Source organism: Musca autumnalis, unplaced genomic scaffold (genome assembly GCF_047663935.1).
Source record: "Musca autumnalis isolate F117 unplaced genomic scaffold, ASM4766393v1 scaffold_1, whole genome shotgun sequence".
Classification (NCBI taxonomy): domain Eukaryota; kingdom Metazoa; phylum Arthropoda; class Insecta; order Diptera; family Muscidae; genus Musca; species Musca autumnalis.
Window position 1 is genome coordinate 139,376,126 of NW_027411644.1, and position 12,083 is coordinate 139,388,208.

Below are 12,083 nucleotides of genomic sequence, written 5' to 3' on the forward strand. Positions count from 1 at the left end.
GACGAATTCAAATCTATATTTGAAAAATCTGACATCGACATAATTTGCCTCTCGGAAACATGGCTACATTCTTCAATTTTTGGATAGCTTAATCAATTTGAATGATTACACTCTATTTAGATCCGGCAGAGAACGATGAGGCAGTGGTGTTGCCATTTATGCGAAGAACACATTGAATACCAGACTTCGTTTAAGATCAGCTATTGGTGATAGTATTGAACATATATTTGTTGAATTATCCACTAGAACGAATAAAATTCTAATTGGGTGCATTTACCGACCAAACAACACAACAGTCGACACTTTGGAAATCGCATTTTTATTATTACTGGGGACTTCAACTCAAGTATACTCGTAGACTCGTCTTTGGTAGATAATAGGCAAACACTGGGACTTTTCCCTGTAAACAACAAAAGCCCCACTCATTTCACATCAACAACATCCACATTTTTAAATTTGTTCTTTGTTAACAACATCACAAACATTTTACTCTGTGACCAGATCTCTGCCCCTTGTTTCTCTAAACACGACCTCACCTTTCTCATTTTTTCATATAGGGATTTTAAAAACTTAAATCATACAGATCTTTCTTATGAAATGTCTCAAATTAACTGGAATGAACTCTATACTTTTACTTCTGTAGATCAACAAGTGGCATTTCTTCAAGACAATATTATGAATCTTTATAATGCAACAGTCCCTATTAAAGTTAAGAGATCAACCTCAAAAACAAAACATTGGTTTAATTCCAGCATAAAAACGTTAATAAGTGAAAGGTATATGGCTTACTCTAGATGAAAGCGACTCCGAATCCCTGGTCTATACGAGGATTTTCGCAATGTAAGAAAAAAGGTCAATAAGTCTATTAATGTTGCAAAATGGGAATATTATTCATCCAAATTCAGCTGTAAATTCCAAAAATCCTCTGCAAAGTATCAATGAGACTTAGATGAACTTAATTAATCGTTTGTATACATACCCACTATACATACTGATTCCTCTTTTTACGAAAATGTAATTGAACAAATTGACTGCAATGACGATAGCTCCGATTTTGAACTCAGACGTGTCTCCCAAGTTGATCACTCCAAAGATTTGATTCAGTCAATCATTATTTTTGCGTAAGAAGCTTAGACGATTTTTCAATTTCTCGAACAGTGCATCAAACCTAATAATGTCCTATCTGCATAAACGGTACCAATGTGTAAACGTTGAGGATACAATATCAAAACCCTTACTAGTTTCAAAGGGAGTGCCGCAGGGCTTAATTATAGGATGGATTTATCCTAAATCCTCACAAATCCAAGTGTTTAATAATTCATAAGAAAAAAAGATTTATTTTACAAGAGCCTGATATCTTCATTAATCAGGAGATAATTGCCGCTGTTACTAACGCGAAAAACCTATGTTTTGTTTTCAACAGCTTGCTTACTTGGACGAATCAAGTAGATGTTGCTGCTGGACTCACATACGCAAAGCTGCGCGCACTATGGTCTACATACTCGTTCACTCCTTTTAATATCCGATTGCTTTTAGCTAAAACGTATCTAGTTCCAGGCTGTGAGCTATTTGCCAACTGTGATGCATTAAGCCAACGCAAAACAAACGTTGCTTTCGCCTTTTACCAAATCAATTTATGGTTGCACCTTTAACACATATCTCGGAATAAGGTTACTAATATTTTTGCACAAAATCATTAATAAACAAAAATCAAAAAAATCTCTTTGACAAACTAAGATTCGCCCCATCTAATAGAGGACAAATGTTGAAACCCGTCAGAAGGCGGAGTCTAGTATCGGAATGTCATTTTTATATTATGTGGAGGGTATAATTAAATTTGTCATTCCGTTTGTAACACATCGAAATATTGATCGGAGACACTATAAAGTATATGTATTCTTGATCAGGGTAAAAATTTAAGTCGATATAACCATGTCCGTCTGTTGAAATCAAGATACAGCTCGCAATTTTTAAGATAGATTTCTGTAATTGGAATGGATAATTCTATTACTCCTAGGATGTTTGGTATTGCAAATGGGCTACATCGGTACCAACCGATTTTCGGTGTTTTAGCCCCATTATCACACTGAAATGGCTGAAGTTCGGTACTTAGCCTTCGTTGCTCCTGAAATTTGTCGGTATAGGTCCATGCTTTCATATAGCTCCATAGAACGATACCTCCCGATTTTCGGTATTTTTAATTTTGTGGCCACAATAATCCACAGAAATGGCTGAAATTTGGTATTTAGTCCATGTTGGAGGTAAAAACCTTTCTGACTGAAATTCGTCGGTACAGGTCCACGGTTCGATATTTGGCCCCACTGAACGGTACCTGCCAATTTTCGTAATTCTGAAGGTTGTGACCTCAATATCCCACCGAAAAACTGAAATTTGTTATTTGATCTTCCATGTGGTTATAAAATATTACAGAAGAGAATTATCAGTATAGAAGCGTACCTCTTGATTTTCGGTATTTTGAAGGTTTTACGAAATATCCATTTGTATAACTTTTGCTCTTTTAACTGTTCAAATTAATTTTATGTTAATTTTTTTTCACTTTTTGTATCTTAAATTGGATATATCTTGTTGTGTAGGAACTCAATAAATAAATAACTACATTAAAATGAATAAATAATTCGAATATACAATTTTCGAATGATTTTTGGTATAGATGCTAGCTTCCAAGCTTAGCCTTCGTCCGCCCACTGAAATACAATTCTAATATGCCTGATGATCGGACTTAACCACCCGCGAAACGCAGCATTATTGTTGAATATGTGGGAATTCGATGGATTCCCAATTTTTCAATGTACCTCTGTTAATGCCAAAATCCTGGGTCTCAGAGGTCCTTGTTGGCTTCTGGCAACTCAGGCTTTTCGCTATTCCATTTACTCTTTTTCTTTCTCACTGCCGCTCACCTACTTATATATGTATGTGTGTCGTCTGTGCTTTCTCGGACTTTCATACTTTCCCTTTGTTCAATTATAATTCACTTGCTATTCAACCATCCTGTCATTCGGTAAGAATCTGCTTTCGTAATTTTCTACTGCTATTTTCTTTCAATAAAAAGAGAATTTTTCTGTTCAAATACACATCCTGATTCTGCCTGTGTTTTTCTCTTCTTTTCTATTTCACGCAATCCAATCTGGGAGAAATATTGTATTTCAAACAATATTTCTTTGGTTCGGGTGCTAAGCTTTCATCTTCTACAGGAAAGCATCCAACGCGTCAATTCTTGTTGTTTTCTTTTGGTCCGTGCGAGCCGTATACAAGCCGACCCCCGAAAAATTCTGTTCTAGTTTGGGATTCATTGCATCCAGCCTAACAATTTTCATCCCTTCATCCATCAACACCTAAGGTAAATTTTCTGATTCGTTCTTTTACAAAAGTGCAAATTTTTCTATAAACAAAAGTGCATTTGCAGTCGGTAAAACGTCGTTTCATTTCTTTCAATACGCGGTTTCGGTGGAAGAGTGTCGGCTTTGTTTCATCTATTTTCTAAGAGAAAAGTGCAATTGTGTTTTTTCAGTTAAAATTATCCTTTCGGTGGTTATTTTAATAAAAAAATAATAATTTCTCTTTAATTCGTTCAATTTTCATTGCAATTGTTGTTGCATCTATAAAAAAAAAAAAAAATAATAAGAGAAGTTTTCTACTCTTTGTTCCTTCCTTAAAGACATAATTGCTTTATTTCTCCTTCTTTTGTGCTTCATTCCCGCATAAATTCGAAGTTTCGCGCTGCATTAATTCGTGTGTGTTATTTACCAACAAGTGACAACAACAATTTCATTCTTTCATTATTCTGTCATTGCACTTGTTCCCGCTGTGTGCTGGTGATATTTCAATATTTATTGTTGTTGTTCTTGTTTTCGATTCTATTTCGTTCGATCATAGGGTTCTACACGTTGATTTTTGACTCTTAGAATTCCCTTTAAATGCAGAGTTCTCAAAATCGACTAAATTCGACTTTGGTAGTTTCATATTCGACTTTTGTGCAGGGTTCTCAAATTTGATTTTTTTCTTCCATTAAACCTGCTAAAATCTTTCGAAAAATTATAATTGGTTGTTTCTTCCGATATTATAAAATATATTCCAATACAAAAAAAAATTAAATTCATCCAACTTTGTATACATTTTTGGTAAATTTTTGGTTTTTGAAAATATATTTATTTTTCTTTCAATATCATTATTTCGCATAACAACAAATACGACACAATACTTTGCTTCACAAGATTCCAGTCAATTCTGCTTCCTCCATACCGTCTACTGCATCTAACAAAGCTTCCCATTCAAATCTCAATCCCGGCTCCGCTTCATTCTCTCGTTCAGAAATACAGTCCGCTAACAACGTGGTTGGGAATTTGCAAAATTATTTTGCGACTAATACTCAGGGAGTTTTGTTAGGTACAGCTATGGTACAAATTGTGCACAATGGTGTAACTTATTCAGCTCGTGTTCTATTTGATTCAGGTTCAGAGGGCACATTTATTACGGAGCGCTTGTTCAACCAAATCAAGTTACCCTTCAAGCGAGCAAATGCACAAATTTCCGGTCTGAACAATACCAATTCTGCCAGTGTACGCAAACAGGGCACTTTCATTCTCTCCTCCAAGGTTGACAGCAACTTTGAGTTGAAAGTTACAGCATTTGTAATTCCAAAGCTTTCAGGCCATCTTCCTAGCCATTCTATTCCGGCAACCTTTTTTAAAGATCTTCCTGATATTTCGTTGGCTGACCCAAATTTTTTTAAGAGTTCGCAAATTGACTTGCTGTTTGGTAGCGACGTTCTGCCTTCTCTAATGCTTCCTAATGCAAAGGCAGGGATTTGTGGCTCACTTCTTGGTCAAGAGACTATCTTCGGATGGATCTTGACAGGTCCTATTGCTAATAATTCGTCCAGGTCAGTTAACATTATTTCACATTTCTGTGAAATCTCTTTACATAGAGAGATTTCACGCTTTTGGTAGGTGGAGAATCTTCCAAGGAAGAACTTCTTATCCCCTTCCGATCAACTGTGTGAAGATCTTTTCAAGACCACTACTACCAGAACACGTGAGGGTAGATATTTTGTTCAGGAGGCAAGTACTGATGGTGTAGGTCCAGTGCTATGGCTCAATTCCTTAGGAACGAAGCTCGACTCATGCGAACTCCCGAGTATGATCGAGTTGTTCGGGAATACAGTGAGTTGAGTCATATGCACTTGGTATCTTCTTCAAATTCTTCCTCCCGTCCTACTTATTATCTACCTCACCACGCGGTTGTCAAGCCTGATCGCACATCCACAAAGGTTCGAGTGGTTTTCAATGCCTCCTCTCCTTCTTCAAGTGGTTTAAGTCTGAATGATACCCTTCATACGGGTCCAATTCTACAATCCGACTTAACCATGCTGATTTTAAGATGGAGATTCTTTCGTTACGTATTCAATGCCGACATTGAGAAAATGTATAGGCAAATTCTTGTTCATCCAGATGATGCAAAATACCAGAGGATTTTATATCGTTCAAATCCAAATGAGGAAGTTCAAGATTTCCAGTTAGAAACGGTAACATTCGGTGTGAATTCAGCACCTTACCTTGCCATTCGTGTGCTACACCAGTTAGCTGATGATGTTTTTTCTGAGCTTCCTAGGGCGATCGATATTCTTAGCAATTTCATGTACGTCGATGATGTTCTAGGTGGTGCACACTCAATTTCGATTGGGATTTGTTCAATTCAGGAGTTACAATCTGCTTTAAAATCCGCAGGCTTTTCCTTGCGCAAATGGACCGCAAATACAAAAGATATACTGGCAGATATTCCGTCCGAACATCTCCTTCACAAGGACTTTCTTGACTTCGAAGATAGTAGTACTGCCAAAATGCTAGGCATACGATGGGATGCTCATTCCGATTCCTTCTTCTTCATGGCCAAACCATTCTCCGACTCAGTCACGTATACCAAACATTTACTTCTTTCCCAAATAGCGAAATTATTCGATCCAGCCGGTTGGATTTCGCCATGAGTGGTTGTGGCAAAAATTCTGATGCAGAGGATTTGGGCTTCTGGCATAGATTGGGATGAGATTTTGTCCCAGGACATCGTTTCAGATTGGTTGCGGTTCCAGGCTGACTTTCCCTCCATCAACAAAATTAGGATTCCACGCTGGATAGATTTCTCTCCAGTCAGCAATATTCAGTTCCATGGCTTCTGTGACGCGTCGGAGAGCGCGTATGCAGCGGCATTGTACGTTCCTATTTCATCCGGTACTTCTATTTCAACGCACCTAGTCTATTCGAAGACTAAAGTAGCTCCCTTAAAAACTTTGTCCATTCCGAGACTTGAGTTATGTGGAGCAGTACTTCTTTCAGAGATGATCGATAGCCTTCTTCCTCTGTTGGATGTTCCGTCATACTCCATATTCTGTTGGACGGACTCCACAATTGTTCTTTCGTGGTTGTTTCTGGAAAACTTTTGTGGCCAATCGAGTTTCTAACATTATTCAGGTCGTTGATTCTTCCAAGTGCCGTCATGTTTCTTCCGAGACGAATCCTGCTGATCTGGCAAGCAGAGGGGTTCTTCCGTCCGACCTAGTCAGTAATGACTTATGGTGGCAGGGCCCTTATTGGTTGCGAGATTCATCGACAATGTGGAGCGCAGATAACGTTAAAGTTCCGGACACCACTCTGGAGAGGAAATCCATCCAGGTAAACTTCGCTTACTTTTCCGAATTCGACGACGTTCTTGCAAGGTTCTCTTGCTTCGGCAAGGCCCTTCGTTCTCTCGCTCTTGTCTATCGATTCATCTCTCGTACACATCCAAGGCAACGTTTCAATTCGGTCCCTCAATCTGGTCCTTTGACTAGTGAGGAGTTAAACCAGGCACGGAATCGCTGGATTCAAGTGTGCCAAAAAGCATTCTTTCCGAACGAGTACAATGCATTATCTGCTAAACGTTCCATTCCTGCTTCCAGCTGTATTCGAAACCTTAATCCTTTCCTAGATTCGGAAAGAATAATTCGTTCAAGTGGCCGACTTTCTTCCTCACCTGGCTTATCTTTCAATGAGAAACATCCCATAATTCTTCCTTCCAATTGTCATTATTCAAAGTTGCTTGTTTCATTCGTTCATTCGGTAACTCTTCATGGTGGAAACCAGCTAGTTCTGAGAATTATTCGATCTCAATACTGGATTCCGAAGGTCAAGAATCTCATCAAGGTTACCATAAATAAATGTAAAGCTTGCATTCTGTACAAGCATCGTTGTCAGCGACAATTTATGGCTGCACTTCCTCCAGAAAGAACTGAGTTCTCTCGTCCGTTCAGCCGAACTGGTCTTGATTTCGCAGGGCCTTTCGATATAAAAACCTATAACGGTCGTTCTTGCCGTATCACCAAGGGATATGTATGTGTTTTCGTGTGTTTCTCCACGAAGGCTATTCATCTGGAGGCCACATCGGATCTTTCGACATCCGCTTTTCTTTCCGCGTATCATCGTTTCGTTTCGCGACGAGGTTGTCCTTTACACTTGTATTCTGAAAATGGTACAACATTTGTAGGTGCTTCTAAACTTCTTGCTCGGAACTTCCTTCAGGCCGTTCGTGATGGTGTTACTGCTCACTATGGACTTCAGCAGCTAACGTGGCACTTCATTCCACCAGGTGCCCACTCACATGAGTGGTTTGTGGGAGGCAGGAGTGAAAAGTTTCAAACCCCACTTTCGAAAACTCGCAGGTACGATGAAGTTCACTTTCGAGGAATTTTCCACACTACTTTCCCGCATAGAGGCGTACCTGAATTCGCGTCCTCTATCCCCTATTTCTCAGGATCCCACCGATCTTGCGGCCTTAACTCCAGGTCATTTTCTTATTGGGACTCCTATTCTAGTTCCAGTGGATCCGTCAGTCGATATTTCTTCCATTTCTATGCTCAATCGTTGGGAAAAGCTTAAGGCTATTCATCAAACTTTCTGTTCTCGATGGAAGAACGAATACTTGCGTGAACTTCATAAACGCAATAAGTGGCAAACTTCCGAGCCCAACGTCACCGTCGATTCATTAGTCGCCGTCATCGATGACAATCTTCCACCGAACGCGTGGCGTCTCGGCCGCATTTCGAAAGTATATATGGGTTCAGACGGTCGTGTTCGAGTCGCGGATGTAGTTACCCAACGGGGAACTATAACCCGGCCCATCACGAAACTCGTCGTAATATCCGCCCAAAACTAGTACTTTCTGCCGATACCATTATTCGTTCTGATGTCCAATCTATAACATTCCGTTATATTCGTTCCGATGTCCAATCTATAACAGTCCGTTATATTCGTTCCTTCTACATTTCGTAGAACAATATGTCCAGCAGATCGCCATCCCGTGCAAGATCTATCGTCCGCTCCAGTGCCGTACCAGAGAGACAGCGTCCGTCCTATTCCTGCCGCATCTGTAAGAGCCGTCACCCCTTGCGCCTCTGTAAAAGGTTCCTGGGTATGACCGCCTCAGACCGTCTTGGTGTTGTGGAGAAATATAATTACTGCCGGAACTGTTTGGCCCATGAACATTCTCATGGGGACTGCTTCTCCTCCCATGGATGTAAGAAGTGGCATCGCCGCCACCACACCCTTCTCCATCACGAGGACCGTCGTGACAAGGGCCCAGTTCGCCCAAATCCCGAAGGGGGCTCTAATTTGCCTGACAAACCGTAACCATCTACTTCCAATGGTAACCCCACTCAAACTCTATCCTCTCTGCTGCGACAAAACACGGTCGTGTTGGTACCTACTGCCGTTGTCCGGATTACGGATGGCAATGTAAAATCGTCCGCAAGGTGCCTTTTGGATTCCGGGGCGTCGGTGAGCAGGATAAACAAAAAATTGGCAGATTCACTGAACTTGACGACGATCACTATGGATAACGAAACGCTTTACCCGCTGACACTAAAACCCCGATTTGATCCCGAGCGTCAAGTAGATGTTATGGTGAAAGTGGATAACCGTATCAACCTCAAGACTCCTTCCAAAGCCTTACCAGAGACATTCAAGGAAAACTTCTCGAACTTATATCTCGCTGACTCTAAATTTCATGAGCGGAGTGTCATCGATATCATCCTTGGCGCTGACGTCTATACGAAAGTGGTTTGTGGAGGATCGATTTCCAGGCCCGGGTTACCCACAGCCATGAATACCATCTTTGGCTGGGCTGTTTTCGGACCATATTCTAAATAGTTCCTGTCCTCTTGAAATAAACTTGTTTCTATTCTGAAACGCTTCGATTCCATATGCATTTCTATCCTGAAATAAACTGAATTCTACAGAAAAATTTGCACTCATTGTTCTTATTCTGATTTTTATGAACGAAACACAAACTTTCCTTTTCAGCTACATATACCTCATCCATAATATACACATTCGAATTTTTCTTTCAGTAACTATCACTTCGATTACATTACATTGTAATCCGGAAAAGTACACACGACATGGAGTTCTATTCTTTCATTTCATTGCAGCATTACTGCAAGGTGGGCGGTAATGTTAATGCCAAAATCCTGGGTCTCAGAGGTCCTTGTTGGCTTCTGGCAACTCAGGCTTTTCCCTATTTCTTTCTCACTGCCGCTCACCTACGTATATATGTATGTGTGTTGTCTGTGCTTTCTCGGACTTTCATACTTTCCCTTTGTTCAATTATAATTCACTTGCTATTCAACCATCCTGTCATTCGGTAAGAATCTGCTTTCGTAATTTTCTATTGCTATTTTCTTTCAATAAAAAGAGAATTTTTCTTTTCAAATACACATCCTGATTCTGGCTGTGTTTTTCTTTTCTTTTCTATTTCACGCAATCCAATCTGGGAGAAATATTGTATTTCAAACAATATTTCTTTGGTTCGGGTGCTAAGCTTTCATCTTCTACAGGAAAGCATCCAACGCGTCAATTCTTGGTGTTCTCAACCTCTTAGGTCATAACTGCTGAACTCGAAAGATAATTAATTCAAATATCACTATTTATTTTTTTCAAATATGTATTATAATAAAAAATTACAGTAACATTATATAAAAAATGCATTAGCATCTATGGCTATCGGCTAATCAAATATCACTATAAAATGGCATTCGCCTTAGAAAAATTAATATTTCATGTTTATTATTTGTTTGTTTACAATTTTTTTATTTTTCTGCATTTTGACAGTTCAATGTTGTAACAAAATAGAGTTTCAGACACAATGAAAGTGGAGACGGCTAAGATGAATTATTAATTGTTATAGTTTTGGTTACCTTTTAAGTCCGAATTAAAAAACACTTTGTTTAATGTTTCGATTATAATTCAGTTTTTGTTTATATAGATTATTATAAGTACATAGTTTATTAGAATTAAATTAAGGGAAATTATCAATGTAGATCACAAAATAATGTTTAAGGTTTCATCTTCTAATTATTCTACCTCATCACTTTCAATTTCATTTAATTTCCATGTAGCTTAGGTGTGATCACTCTATGCACATCTAAACTTTTAAGCACAAGTTAACTTCTTTTCTCGTCTAATGACAATCTTCTGTGTGCTTTCTCTTATTAGAACTCAGAGACTGTTTGTGTCAGTTTTGTTGGCGTAATGTCGTATGTTTTATTATGTGTTGTTTCCGCGTTTATTTAAGTCGTCTACGTTTACAGGAATTACACAAACTCGTAATGCAGACAATAAAAGTAGTTACGTAACCTGATCCTAGATCTGGCCATCCTGCCGTACATTCGACCGCGAATGTACGTTCCAACGCTAAAGGTATTCTGACACGGTTGTACATTTCTTAGGACCTTCAGTATTACCCATGGTACAATAAGGAAGGTAGAACAGCTTCTGAAAAACATTAAAAACTCAACCCTGAAGCTATGCCCGTTTTCTGTCAAAATTAGTTATACATACACATTTACAAACATCAACTTATTTTATTTATTTTTGTTTTCTTATTCTTGTGTTCAACTTTCAAAATCATTGAAATGTGCAAAATTTAATTAATTGTAGGTTTAACTTTTCAGTATCGCGTTAGAAGTATGATAATAGTTTTCTTGTCCATAGCTAAGTTTATTTTAACGCGGAATTACCGAAAATGATGCTGTTTTAGAGCCTCAGCCCAATACATTCATTCCAGAGAACAAGAGAAATTGACATGAAGGAAGAAACTCGAAAAAAGGTCCCATATAGCTACGGTGACCAACCGTACTCTATTATAGAGGACAGTACTCTATTTTAGGTGGCCGTACTCTATTTTTTCAATGTACTCTATTTGTCCTCTATTTTCATCACATGTACTCTATGTCCTCTATTTTTGATTTCTTTTACAAATACATGTGAATTCAAAGGTAATACAATGAAATTATAGAAACCAAGGCACCCTGCCAACATTTGCTATCTGTTTATTGTCCAATGAGTCACTTCAATTAGATTGCACAAACGAATGCGATAGTCGCATTCTTATCCAAAAAGATAAAGCTCTCGGGAAGAACTGTTCCACTCATTAGATACTTTTTTGAGTGTCTAATTGGACACTTCAGAAAGTTATTAAAACGATAAGATCGGTGGAGCAATGGTAAGCATGCTCGCTTTGCAATCTGAATGCCCGGGTTCGATTCCCAGGCCAGCCGACATTTTTTTAATGACAAATCTTTTTTTTAACTATAAAACATTAATATAGCTAAAAACTTGATAAAAATACATAATAATAAATAAAAAAGAACAAAATTTTATTTTGATTTTCTTTTTAACTTAATTTAATTTAATTCCTTTTTATTTTATGTTTTGTTTTATTGTTGTTGTTGTTAATCCTTTGTTTGGGTTATTTTTGACTTTTTGGTTTTTTATTCTTTAATTTAATTCATTATTTATATTTTTATAATTGTTTCAGGAATTGTCGCTTATATTAATTTTGTCATTTGAAAAATGTGATGTCGCCTGACCTGGTAATCGAACCCCGGACATTCATATTGCAAAGCGAGCATGCTTACCATTGCACCACCTGCGTATATAACCATCTGTGTACAAATGTCTTATTTGTTCAACTTACAACAATTCTAAAAATAAATGTAAGCTGTCTAATTTGTATCCAAATAAAGGATGGCAAATAGA

General features: G+C 38.2%; 1 protein-coding gene across 19 annotated transcripts in view; it reads left to right on the forward strand.

The window, feature by feature from the left end:
* Positions 1-12,083, forward strand: part of Bili (FERM domain-containing protein 8 Bili) — a 1,367,054-nt gene that overhangs the window by 817,018 nt on the left and 537,953 nt on the right. The window lies entirely within an intron of this gene.